The sequence below is a fragment of the Gracilinanus agilis genome, chromosome 4 (assembly GCF_016433145.1).
Source record: "Gracilinanus agilis isolate LMUSP501 chromosome 4, AgileGrace, whole genome shotgun sequence".
Taxonomy (NCBI): domain Eukaryota; kingdom Metazoa; phylum Chordata; class Mammalia; order Didelphimorphia; family Didelphidae; genus Gracilinanus; species Gracilinanus agilis.
In genome coordinates this window covers 79,441,894-79,454,890 of record NC_058133.1, presented here as the reverse complement: position 1 = coordinate 79,454,890, position 12,997 = coordinate 79,441,894, and positions in this window count along the sequence as shown.

Here is a 12,997-nt window from a genome sequence, read left to right as displayed (position 1 = left end):
TCCTTCCTTCCTTCCTTCCTTCCTTCCTTCTTTCCTTCCTTCCTTCCTTCCTTCCTTCCCTACCCCTCTCTCTATTTTTCTCTTTCTTTTTCTCTCTTTCTCTCTTCCTCTTTCTTTCTTTCTTAGCTGCATATCCTTGCAGGGTTTTAACAATTTATACCAAAACAGGCGCAAAGTAAATACAAAGTAATTTTTAGGTGAGGGAAGTGCTTCTGGATAAGGAACTAGTATAGTTAGTTCACTAGGTGAATATATGATACTAGTGAAGACAAGTTCACAGATTTGATCCTCACATTATAGGCAGTTACAACTTAATTCTATTCTCCCATCTTTGGGCACTATTCCTTGACCTGGACAATTTATCTTTCAAATGAATGCCTTTAATCGGGGGATAATGATGTGTGGACAAGGTTAGTGCAAAGTCCTTCATGCCCCTACTGGAAGAAACTTAAAGTACATGCCTTGTATGTGCTGGCTTTCTTCATGTAAAAAGTAAAATAAGCTTAGCTTTATTAACTAATAGTCAAGTGATCAGATAGTTTCTCTTCCTAAACGTTATGCTTTTATGGATTTAGAATTTCACTCAGAAGATGGACTTCACTTAGAAGAGGTACCTCAATGCCCCTGAATTAATTCAAATTCAATTCTTCAATTCTTAAAAGATGGGACAGATATTCTTACCTTCCATCTTAGAATCAATACTGTGTATTGGTTCCAAGGCAGAAGAGTGGTAAGGGCTAGGCAATGGGGGTTAAGTGACTTGCCCAGGGTCACACAGCTGGGAAGTGTCTGAGGCCAGATTTGATCCTAGGACTTCCCATCTCTAGGCCTGGCTCTCAATCCACTGAGCTACCCAGTTGCCCCTTCAATAAAGTCTTAATGTTTCTTTTCCTATTTCTCTGGATTATAGGTTTAGTAGTGGGTATAGCTGGATTAAAAAATATGCCAGGCATAGGGACTTTTTAAAAATATAAATCCATACCTTCCGTCTTGGAGTCAATTCTGTGTATTGATCCCAAGGCAGAAGAGTGGTAAGGGTAGGCAATGGGGGTCAAGTGACTTGCCCAGGGTCACACAGCTGGGAAGTGTCTGAGGCCAGATTTGAACCTAGGACCTCCTTTCTCTAGGTCTCGATCTCAATCTACTGAGCTACCCAGCTGGCCCCAGGGCAGATATTCTTAACTTTTGGGGAGTCATGGTCCTTTTTGGCTGTCTGGTAAGACCTATGGACCCCTTCTCAGAATAATGCTTTTAAATTCATTAAATGAAACACACATCATTATAAGGCAAACCAATAATATTGAAATATAGACATAAAAATATTTTTTAAAAAAAGCCAAGTTCACAACCCCCACATTAAGAACTGCTGAATTAATTTGAGACAGACAAAGAAAGAATTGGGCCCAGAGCCAGCATGGTTAGGAGGTGATCTAGTCCCTTTTTTAAAAAATCATTAAGTTGTTCTGTGATAGAGCCTCTCATGGAAGAAGGATTAGTTTCTGTCATTTAGAAACAACAGTGCTTAGAAGAGGAAGCCATACCCAAAACACATACCAGGTGTTTTCATAGAAGAATTAGTGGCACTTATTAGCTACTAAAGCTTGTCAAGGTTTCAGATCCCAGAATTAGCAGACTAGAACCACCGTTGCAAAGTTATTTGAGTCCTATTCTCCCAGACCCTCACCTTTCCTTCCCAACACATGCCAGGTCAGAAAACTGCCATCATTGTTCTTTAGAACAACCAAAGATGTCTCTTTTCCCACCCAGTGAGTCAAAAGGCTCAGGTGCAGTTTTAGTATGCCTAAAATATAGAAGAAAATGTCCTAGAAACCTCTTCATCAAAACACTCATTACAGCCCTGAAATTCACACATTGACAATATTCTCTGCCCCCTTAGATCCTCCCTCTGATTGGATGGCTTCTCCCCAAACCTCCATTTTAAGGGCTCCTGGACCAGCAGGTCTCACTTTCCATCTTGCCACCCCTCACACACACACATTCACCTTTCTTTTATGTATCCTTTACCTATTAAAATGTAACCTCTTTGAGGGCAGGGAATTTTTCTTTCTACTTGCATTTGTATTCTTAATGTTTAATTTAGTTTCTGACACAAAGTAACTAATAAATGCTTGTTGAATTGAGTTAAGTTGAGAGATATTGGTAAATAAGGTCATGAAGAGATGAAAATGGCAGCCAAAGCAAACCGTTGTTCCCAGCTTCCCTGAACTCTATTAGAAGGGCCCAGAGAATTCCAGTTGAAACAAGGATTCTGCTTATTTAAACTACTTTTGTATTAGGGCTAGGATTGAAGATCATAGTTAAAAAATGTGACTTTTAAGTATCTATCTGTTTTGGTCACATTAAATTCAGGCTAAGAGTATTTTGAAGAGATGGGGGGGAAATTAAGTATTTAAATGTTACAGCCTCTTAGTGCGGTTCTGAGCTTTTTCTCCAAGTGTTCCTGATAAAAATAAAATCAGTAGCTATAAATGGAAAGTGTCTCAAGTCCAAGAACACAGACAGCATCCTGGGGAGAAAAGATAATATTTTGGTATGAATTAATTCAATTTCTTTTTTTAAAAACCCTTACCTTCTGTCTTAGAATTCATACTAAGTATAAGTTCCAAGGCAGAAGAGAGGTAAAAGCTAAGCAATTGGGATTAAGGTATCTTGCCTTGGTTCACTCAGCTAGGAAGTGTCTGAGGACAGATTTGAACCCAGAACTTCCCAGGCACGGCTCTCTATCCACTGAGGCACCTCAATACCCCTGAATTAATTCGAATTCAGTTCTTCAATGAACATATATTAAGTGTCAGGCCTTGTTCTCAAGGAACTTATAGTTTATTGGTCCTCATTTTACGGATGGAAAAACTGAGGCATAGTATAAGGAAGATAACTTTTTCAAAATTTTCAATGGAGTTGGAAGAATTGAGAGAAAATCCCAGTCTCCTGGTTCCTGGCTCAACTTTGATCTCATATATCTCAAATAAGGAGCAACTTTCCCCTACCTATAAAGCTAAAGAGTTGGGTGTGGTCTAGTTGGGATCAGGAAAGAAATCTGTTGGGCATAATTGTTCTGGTCCCTGGGCATTAGATCATTTGCTGGGTAAGGAGTCATGAGCCTCTCCTCCTTAGGCTGTGTTTCCATGGCCCAGTTATCACTGCACAGACTGGCTCTTGGCCCGAGTTGAGTCAATACCTTACAACATGTTTGAACGGAGAGTTCTCTTGGAACTAGAGGATTTGGGCCAAGCAGGTGTTTGAGAAAACCTTCCTGCTTGGCAGAGGCTGGGACCATCCCCAACTGCAGAAATATCCCCAATTACCTCCAACATTCACTTTTGTTTCTATATGGATTTACCTGCCAGAAGAATTGACTTGGATCGCTGAGGTTGTTACTGAAAAGTGAACCCCCTACCACAGAGATTTGCTAGTTCAGCTGTTAGAATTTTGGAGTTTAGGTACCCCAGGCTGGGACTGGAGCAAAAGAGACTGAGTAGAACCAGGTCTCCACTCTTAAAAAAAATCAAAGTAATTAAAATATTCAAATCAGAAGCATCACTTTTCTCTCTCTTCTGTCCCCACTCCATTAAAAAAGAAAATAAAACCTTTATAGCAAATATTCATAGTCAAGCAAAACAAATCCCCACATTGACCATAGCTAAAAATGTGCATCTTGAGTGCATCATCTATAAGTACATTTCATCTATGGATTTCTGGAACCATGGATGATCACTGCATTGATCAGTGTTCTGAAGTCTTTCAAAATTGTTTGTCTTTACAGCGTTGCTATTATATAAACTGCTTTCTTTATTCTGCTCACTTTATTCTCTCTTAGTTCATACAAATCTTTCCAGGTTTCCCAAAAACCATCCTTGCCATCCTATAACATAATAGTAGTTTATTACATTCACATACCATCATTTGTTTGGTCATCCCCTAAGAGACAAGCACTGCCTTAATCTCCATTTCTTTATCACTATAAAAAAAGAACTATTTTAAATATTTTTGTACATTTGGGTCTTTCCCTCTCTTTTAAAAAGTATCTTTGGGACATAATGATACCAAGGACCAGGACTGTTCTATTCTGGAATTTAACCTCATCCAATCTGCTGATAATTCAGTGCTTCCTGAAAGCATAGCTCCAACTCAAAAGATTGAATGCTTTGACTTTCAGCTACTTAATTGCTGAAAGTTCTTTGCCTTAGCATCACCTTTCACTTGTGAATCTTACCTTGTTCTAGATATTAATGAATGATATCACCATCCCTGCAAGGCAGATAAGCATCAGCTCAGTGGCATAAGGATTGGCCACCCAGGAAGGCAAAGACTGAGCCTCTCACTTAAACATCTGTTTTATTTGTATATTGTGGTCACCTGTTCGATGCTAGAAGGTTGTAGCAGAAACTGGGAAGAAGCAGGAGAACCTGAAGCTGAGCAAAATAATCAGAACCAGTAGAATAATTAGCATGATGGTGTCTTCAGATGGGCTGGAAAGGGCTGCCTCCAAAGCCTTCTAGTCTAATCCTTCCATTTTATAGATGAGAAAACTGAAGTGAGTCACAGTCTCAGAGAGTAAGCGTCAGAAGCAGAATCCAGATCCTTTAAGTCTAAAATTCACCCTCTGTTCACTGTAATTTTCTGCCTGCCCAAGTAAAAGAAAGCAACACTTAAAGCTTGAAGTCTGATCAATGCAGTGATGGTAAAACATGCCTTTGGTCCCTGGGCAGAGAGTTGGTGGACTCTTAAGTGTGGAAGGAGGCATGTATTATCAGACATGACCAATATCTTGAGATCTTTTGCTTAATCATGATTCTTTGTTACTAGGGAGGGTTCTGTTACATAGGGAGGAGCCATTGGGAAATGACACCAAAGTTAAAAGAAAACATTAATAAAATATTTTTTTAAAAATTTAAGAGATAGCTCTCCGCCATCAAAGTCTAAAGGGGAAAAGTGGGCAGATTTAGCCAAGTAGGTGCTTTTAGCATTGAACAATCTCTAAATCAGAATTGACTGAAACAAAGACTCCCTGAGGTGAAGTCCTGGGCACTCATCCCTCTACCTAGCTTACTTTAAGCTAAAAACAATTACCTCATAAACCAAAGTTGGACCAGACTATCCCAGAGGGCAAACACTTATTTGCCCCATGGTCTGAAGAGTAATGTAATTTTGGCATTTTTAAAGGGATGGAGTAAGAAATAATAGCCCCTAGAAACTCACTTGAATGCCTGATGTGGACTGGCATCATGGCAGCCATTCAGCAACACCAGAAAATAGGGTGCTCTTTGCCTTCCATATCTCCAGCTGCCCTATCTATGCCCTTATCTAGCCAAAGTGCTTCCTCAGTCAACCAACAATAATGTGTAATGTACTTACTATGTGCCTGATGCAGTACTAAACACTGGGACACAAAGAAAAAAAAAACCCTGTCTTAGTTTTAGATAACTGGGATGCTCATTTTTTTCTGTGTGACCAAAAACTAATAATAGACATCATTCTAATAAATCAACCCATTCTTATATGGTGATTGAAAATAACTAATCTTCTGAGTTTACCTTCTCTATTCTGTTTATATTTTGTATGCAGTTATTAGTTATTTACATGGCATCTTCTCCATTGGAATATGAATGCCTTGAGGGAAGGGATGGTTGTTTTGTTGGGTTTTTTGTCTTTCTATGCTTATCCCCCATTCTTATCATGGTGCCTGGCATATAATAAATTCTTTTATATATATATCCTTCTATATTAATTTTATTTGTTTCAGGGCTAGGCAATGGGGGTTAAATGACTTGCCCAGGGTCACACAGCTAGGAAGTATCTGAGGCCAGATTTGAACCTAGGACCTCCTGTCTCTAGGCCTGGCTTTCAATCCCCTGAGCCATCCAGCTGCCCTCCATAATAAATTCTTAATACCTGCTTATTGACCAATTCATGTATTACATTTTTAGGGGTATTTACATTTCACAAAATCCTAAAAGATAGAATGGCTTGCATAGCATACCACTACTAGGTCTGTATCCCAAAGAGATTAAACAAAAAGGGGTAGGGGTGGAGAAGGGGAAAGGATATATTTGTACAAAAAATTATAGCTGCTCTTTTTGTGGGGGCAAAGAATTGGAAACTGAGGGGATGTTCATCATATTGGAGAGTTACTGAACAAATTATGGTATCTGATGGTGATGGAATTCTATTGCTGTATAAGAAATGAAAAAAGCTTGAAAGCCTACATGAACTGATGCAGAGTAAAGAAAGCAGAACCAGGAGAACATTGCACACAGTACCAGCAATATTAAACAATAACTGAAAAACCTAGTTATTCTCAGCAATACAATGATTGGGGACAATTCTGAGGGACTTATGACAAAAAATGCTATCTACCTCCAGAGACAGAACTGTTGGAGTCAGATGCAGATCAAAGCATACTATTTTTCACTTTAGTTTATGTATGTTTTTATTGATTTTTATTTTATTGATTTCTTTTTAAAACCCTTACCTTCTGTCTTAGAATCAATACTGTGTATTGGTTCCAAGACAAAAGAGCAGTAAGGGCCAGGCAGTGAAGGTTAAGAGACTTGCCCAGGGTCACATAGCTAAAAAGTATCTGAGATCAAATTTGAACTCAGGATCTCCTATCTCTGGGCCTGGCACTCAATCCACTCAACCACGCAAGTGCCCCCTATTTATGTTTTTATTCTGCCGTTTTGATTTTATATGTGTTCTCTCATGACAATGACCAATATGGAAATATGTTTTGCACGATCATATGTGTATAACTTAGATCAAATTGCTTACTATCTTGAGGTAGGGGGAAGGAGGGAGGGAGATAATTTGGATCTTATAATTTTGGAAAACATATGTTTAAAGTCATTATTACATGTAATTGAGAAAATAAAATATAAAAAAACAAAGTTGGTAGGGCTTTCTGAGACCATTTAGCCCAACATATGCTTAAACAATAATCTTCTCATCTGTAGACATCAGAAGTGGCCCTCCAGACTATGATTAAAGATATCTGTGAATAAGAACCCAGTACCTCTTGAAGAAGTCCATTCTCCGATTGGGCAGCTCTAATATTTAGGAAGTTTTCCTTGTAATCAAATTATGGAGACAAGTAGGTGGTACAGCAAATAGAATGCTGGACTTGGGGGTCAGGAAGGTCAGAATTGGCATCCTGCCTCAGAGTCTAACTAGATAGGAAAGTTACTTGACCTGGTGGCTTATGTTTCTTCATCTGTAAAAAGGGAACAATAATAGAACCTACATGAAGTAAAGATCAAATGATATATGTGAAGTTCTTTACAAACTGTAAAGTGCTGCATAAATACTACATTATTATTATTATTCCCCTAATTGATAATTCCGTGTCCTACCCAGGAGGTCACTGTTGCTCCCTCCCCACCTTGGGGTTAAAAGTCTTGGTTGTGTCATAGGCCATCAGCCTCACTGACCCTCTGAGAGGGTCTGATCTTAGACTAGTGCTTTGTTCTTGTTTAGGTTACCACCACCACCACCCCCTTGAAGGACGCCATCGTGTCTTCAGAGGATATGGAACTCCCAATGCCTCCATTCAGGATTATTCTCTTTTCAAATCATTTCTGCTCATGCAATGACATTTCCACTTTGATGGGTTTTCTAATCCACTTGATTTTCTACAAGAGGGTCAACTTTTTCTCTGAAATCAATAATAAGGGAATTATGAGCTTATTCTTTAGACTCCTCTGGCAAATCTGAAAACATCCTTCCGTAGTGCACTCACAACACCCATACACCTGCATCCTTTAGGCAGATAAACATGTGAGGACAGCACAGGCCTCTGTAAACATGCTGGCATCACCAGCATCTCTTAAATTACTGGGCTTGGTAATTCAAACCTTTGGAAAATGTCCTCTTCCCCACCCCCTACCAAGACACTAAAATGGTTTTCCATCAGTATTAGTGCAAGCGAATTGGAAGCATTTATGGTGCGTGGTTACTAAGCTATTAACAATTTAAAAGCAAAGGCAGAAATGAGTAATCACTGTCAGCAGAGGCACGGCTCAGGTACATTTTTGCTCTGCTACTCCTAGAAATATAATTTCAATAACCTGAAAATTGATGGCAATTTTCAAATGTTGATGGCAATTTTTAAATAGAGTGGTCCCCCATTTTACTAACTATGTGCAGAGGGGGAAAAGGGGGCTTCCAGCCTAGTGACAAATTCTTAGAGTTGGAAGCCAGACCAATTTCTCACCCAACACAAGTATTCCCTATACTGTACTTCTGACAAGTAGGTATTCAGTCTTGATCTGAATACTTTTAGTGATGGGAGGCTCACTATCTTTTGACATGTCTCATATATTTCCCCTTCTTTTGATTTAGATGTCAACCCCTGTAGTTCATACTTTTATCACCTCTTGTCTGAACTATTCTTCTCTGAACAACTCTTCTAAATTATTCCAATGGGGGAGGAAATAAACATTTATTAAGTACCTCCTATATGTTAGCAACTTTGCTAAATGCTACATATAATCTATTTCATACATTATCTATTTACATATATTATCTATTTCATTTGACTCTCCCAACCCTGAGAGATAGGGTTTCCCATTTTATGGTTGAAGAAACTGAGGTAGACAGAGATTAGGTGACTTGCCTAGGATCACAGCTAGCAAACATCTGAGATGAGTTGAACTCAGATTTTCCTGACTCCTGGTCTGGCACTCTTATCCCCAGAGTCACCTAGCTGCCTCCTCTTGGCTTTCCTATCTCTTATCCCTCTTCTGTCCAATCTACCCTCCACACAGATGCCAAAATGATATTGCTAAATTACATCTTACACTATCACATTCCTGACCAATAAATAAATCAATAAAAACCAATAATTCATTGGTTTCCTATTGCCTTTAGGATCCAATATCGATGTCTCTGGTTGACACTCAAAGTCCTTCACAGCCTAGTTTCAACTTACCTTTCCAACCTTACTATATATGCTATATCCAATATACATTGCTCTCCTTTACATAACCTTTGGCCCAGTCAAACTGGCCATTTTTCACATATGACAATCCATTTTTGTCCAGGTCATTCCCATGACTAGAATGCACTTTCTTCTCTCCAATACACAGATCTCTAGATTCCTTCTTTTTTTCAATTTGAAATTTTTATTTAATTAATTAATTTAGAATATTTTTCCTTGGTTACATGATTCATGTTCTTTCCCTCCCCTCCTCTCACTTCTATAGCCAACAAGCAATTCCACTGGGTTTTACATACGTCATTGATCAAGACCTATTTCTATATTATTAATATTTGCATTAGGGCGATCGCTTAGAGTCCACATCCCCAATCATATCTCCATCAACCCATGTGATCAAGCATTTGTTTTTCTTCTGTGTTACTACTCCTACAGTTCTTTCTCTGGATGTGGATAGCCATCTTTCTCATAAGTCCCTCAGAATTGTCCTGGACCATTGCATTGCTGTCTAGCTTCCTTCAAAGCTTGGTTCAAACATCACCCCCCCCTCCCTTAGAGTTCCTAGAGCATCTTTACAATCACATTACCCTATATTTGTTTATGTATGCTTCATCTCCCACCATAGAGTGTAAACACTGAGGGCAAAGGATGCTTTATTTGGTGTCTTTATATCCATAGTACCCAGCATACAGCAGGTAGCTTAATCAAAGCTGGTTGATTGATTGCTTGGCAAGGCATTCAGTTTTTATTTTGGACAGCTCAAAGCATGTAAAAGTTCTTTATATTTAGCGGAAATATGACTCTTTCCATTCTCTATCCAATAGTCTTAATTCTGCCATTATCTGTATTCCTGTAATAGCCCTACGTAAGTCCTTATTCTGTGTGCTACCCAGAATAAATTTAATCTCTTCTTCACACACCAGCCCTTCAAATGCTTGTAGATAGATATCATGTCAAGGATCATAGATTAAGAATTAGAAGGTATTTAAAAGAATGTCTGGTTCAAGCTAGGATCACTTAGTCTGGTTAGTGGCTAGAATACTGGTTTTGGAGATGGGAAGTTGTTATTTTTCAATTGTTTTTGGGTTGTGTCTGACTCTTAATGACCACTTCTGGGGTTTTTTGGCAGAAATACTGGAGTGGTTTGCCATTTCTTTTTCCAACTCATTTTACAGATGAGGAAACTGTTGAGTGACTTGCCCAAGGTCACATAGTAAATATTTGAGGCTGAATTTGAACTCAGGTCCTTCTGATTCTAGGTCTGGCACTCTATCCACTGTGCCACCTTTCAATCCCTTTATTTTACAGAATAGGAAACTGAGACCCAGGGAAGCTAAGTGACTTGCACAAAACTGCAGAGGTAGTAAGCAGCAGAATCACAATTTCAATCCATTTTCTCTGACTTTAAGACCAGGAGTTATATCTTTTTATCCAGGACAAGGATCGCCCAATTTATTTATGTATTTCTAATGGGATATGATTTTAAGTTCTCTCACCAACCTGGTCAGCCTCCTTTGTTCCTACTCCACTAGTCTGCCAATGTTCTTCTTAAAATGCAGCATTGGACATAATGCTGCAGTTTGACCAACACAAGATATGGTCAATGTTTATCTTCCTCTCCACCCCCCCCCCCCCATTTCAACAATTCAGTTCAACAAGCTTACTTAAGGGTCTGCAATATCCTAGGCACTGACTAAACTGAGGCATGAGTTATAGTGTAACTATCTCTCCCTTCAAGGTGGGACTTAGGGGTCGCACAACCTTTATAAAGGTAAACAATACCAAATAAACACCTCATAAATATAAAGTGATTTTTAAAGTGGTAGGGGAAAACCAAATAACTGAGGGAACCTTGAAAAGTTCCTTCTAAGCTCTTTTAGGAAGGGAAGAGATCTAGGGAATCCTTAAGGAGAATCTGAAAAGAAGGAACTTTCTAGTCCCAAGGGATCCAGCCTGGTCAAAGGAACTTGGACAGAAGATGTGGTTGAATGGTTACTTATTCGGTTCCAATGAGATCTGATTACTTCTGCTCTTCTAACTGTGCTACATCTCTGGCACTGATAAAACAAAACAAAAGAAAAACTACAAATGGAAACTGGGCGTCTGAACTGAGCTCCTAAATTTTTCAGTTTGTGAGCCAGGAACAAGGTTTATTATATTAGAGGAAGTCGCCTTTGAAGCTGGGATAGAGATTTCTGAGTGTGTTCGAATTTCTCCAAAAGCAAGGAAGAATTTTAGACTGTGAGTTACTCCCTGGCAACTTTTCTCCCCATTGCTGCCCCCCAGAATCCTTAGGACAGGGTGGCACTAGTGTAAACCCTCTTGTAGAACACTACGCTTGTTTTCTTTCCCAAGATTCCAATGAAGTACCACACAGGAGGCAATACTGTCCATAAGCAAAGGTGCAAACCAGTATAGTGTACAGTATCAGCCGTCTGGCTCCCAATCTAGTATTCACCCAGAGAGCTGATGTCATCAGGGAAATGCACAAGTTCTGGGAGACATTGAGGGAGCAGCACCTACCACCACCACCAGGGGACGCAGGAAGGATGCAGACAGCTACAGCAGCCACCCCTTCATTTTACCCAAACTGCTGACTTTTCAATCATCTTGCAAACTTGCAAACATTTCTGTACTTTCCTCCTCTTTAAGTTTCCCAGGTTTTTTTTTTCCTCTTCAAGTAATTTATTACTTTTTTAAATTTCCCTTCTTTTAAAAAAATTATTTTTTTTACTATAAGTTTCCTATTTTCTTAGCTGCTAAATTATCAACTCCCTTTCTTTCAACTCAAACCCTGACTTGATTCTCAGCTTCCATAGAGCGGCTTTCTGTTGAAAATCTATTGGGTCTAATCACATTGCATACAAAATGAAATACCTATAGATGCTCCTCTTCCTCCTGTAATTTGTTCTTTTCAGTCCTGGAATTGTTAACAAAACTTAATTTTGTTTCCCCAACACTTTATGAATGTATTAAATATCTGTATTATTTTAATTAGAGATTTATCATGATTATATTATCATAGTAATAATTCTGTTGGCCAAGGGTGAGTTATACCTATACATAGAATATTACTATGCTATTTTAAAACAACTATTTCTGAGAGTTTGGAAATAAAAACATTTACACGTGATAAAAAAAAGAAAATTATTGGGCCTGACTATTCTGATAGATGATAATAAATAATAATAACAGCTCATCCTTACAGAGCTATTTTCTCATCCCAATCTTATGAAGTTGATAGTACATAATTCTCTCCATTTTTTGGATGAGGAACTATGACTCAGAGAAGAAAAGGGAAGGAAATAAGAATTTGTTGTTGTTTAGTTGTGTCAGACTCTTTGTGACCCCATTTGAAGTTTTCTTGGCAGAGATCTACATTGGTTTGCCATTTTCTTCTCTGGTTTATTTTACAGATGAGGAAACTGAGTCAAATAGGGTTAAGTGAGTTGCCGGGATCACACAGCTAGTAAGTATCTGAGGCTAGATTTGAATTCAGTGAGAGGAGTCTTCTTGACTGCAAGCCCAGTACTCTTATCTACCATACCACCTAGCTGCCTGATATAAGAATAATAATTTACAGAGTGCCTACTATGTGCCAGGCACTATCCTAAATACTTTACAAATATCTCATTTGAGAAAATAAGTAACTTAATCAAAGTCACATAACATCAGTGTCATAATTGGGACCTGAACTTGGGTCTTCTGGGTGTACTTTAAGTGTGCTATTTTTAAAAATCAAGTCAAATATTTCTTAATAAGTAAAAAAATTCTACTTTTCCCTGTAAACCCCCTCATTGAAAAAAAATACATCATACAAAACAAAATTACATTTTATTTATGTTGTCCATGTCTCTCACTCTATTATATAACTATGTACATGTATGATTATTTACATATATGCTAAATACATACATACCTATGCATGCACACACATTCACACACCAGATTTGAACTGACATTTGAACTGTGCCAACTCGCTGTGCTATATAGGACACAGTATTGTCATTTTAGGGAAGCTAGGTGACATAGTACAGTGCTGGG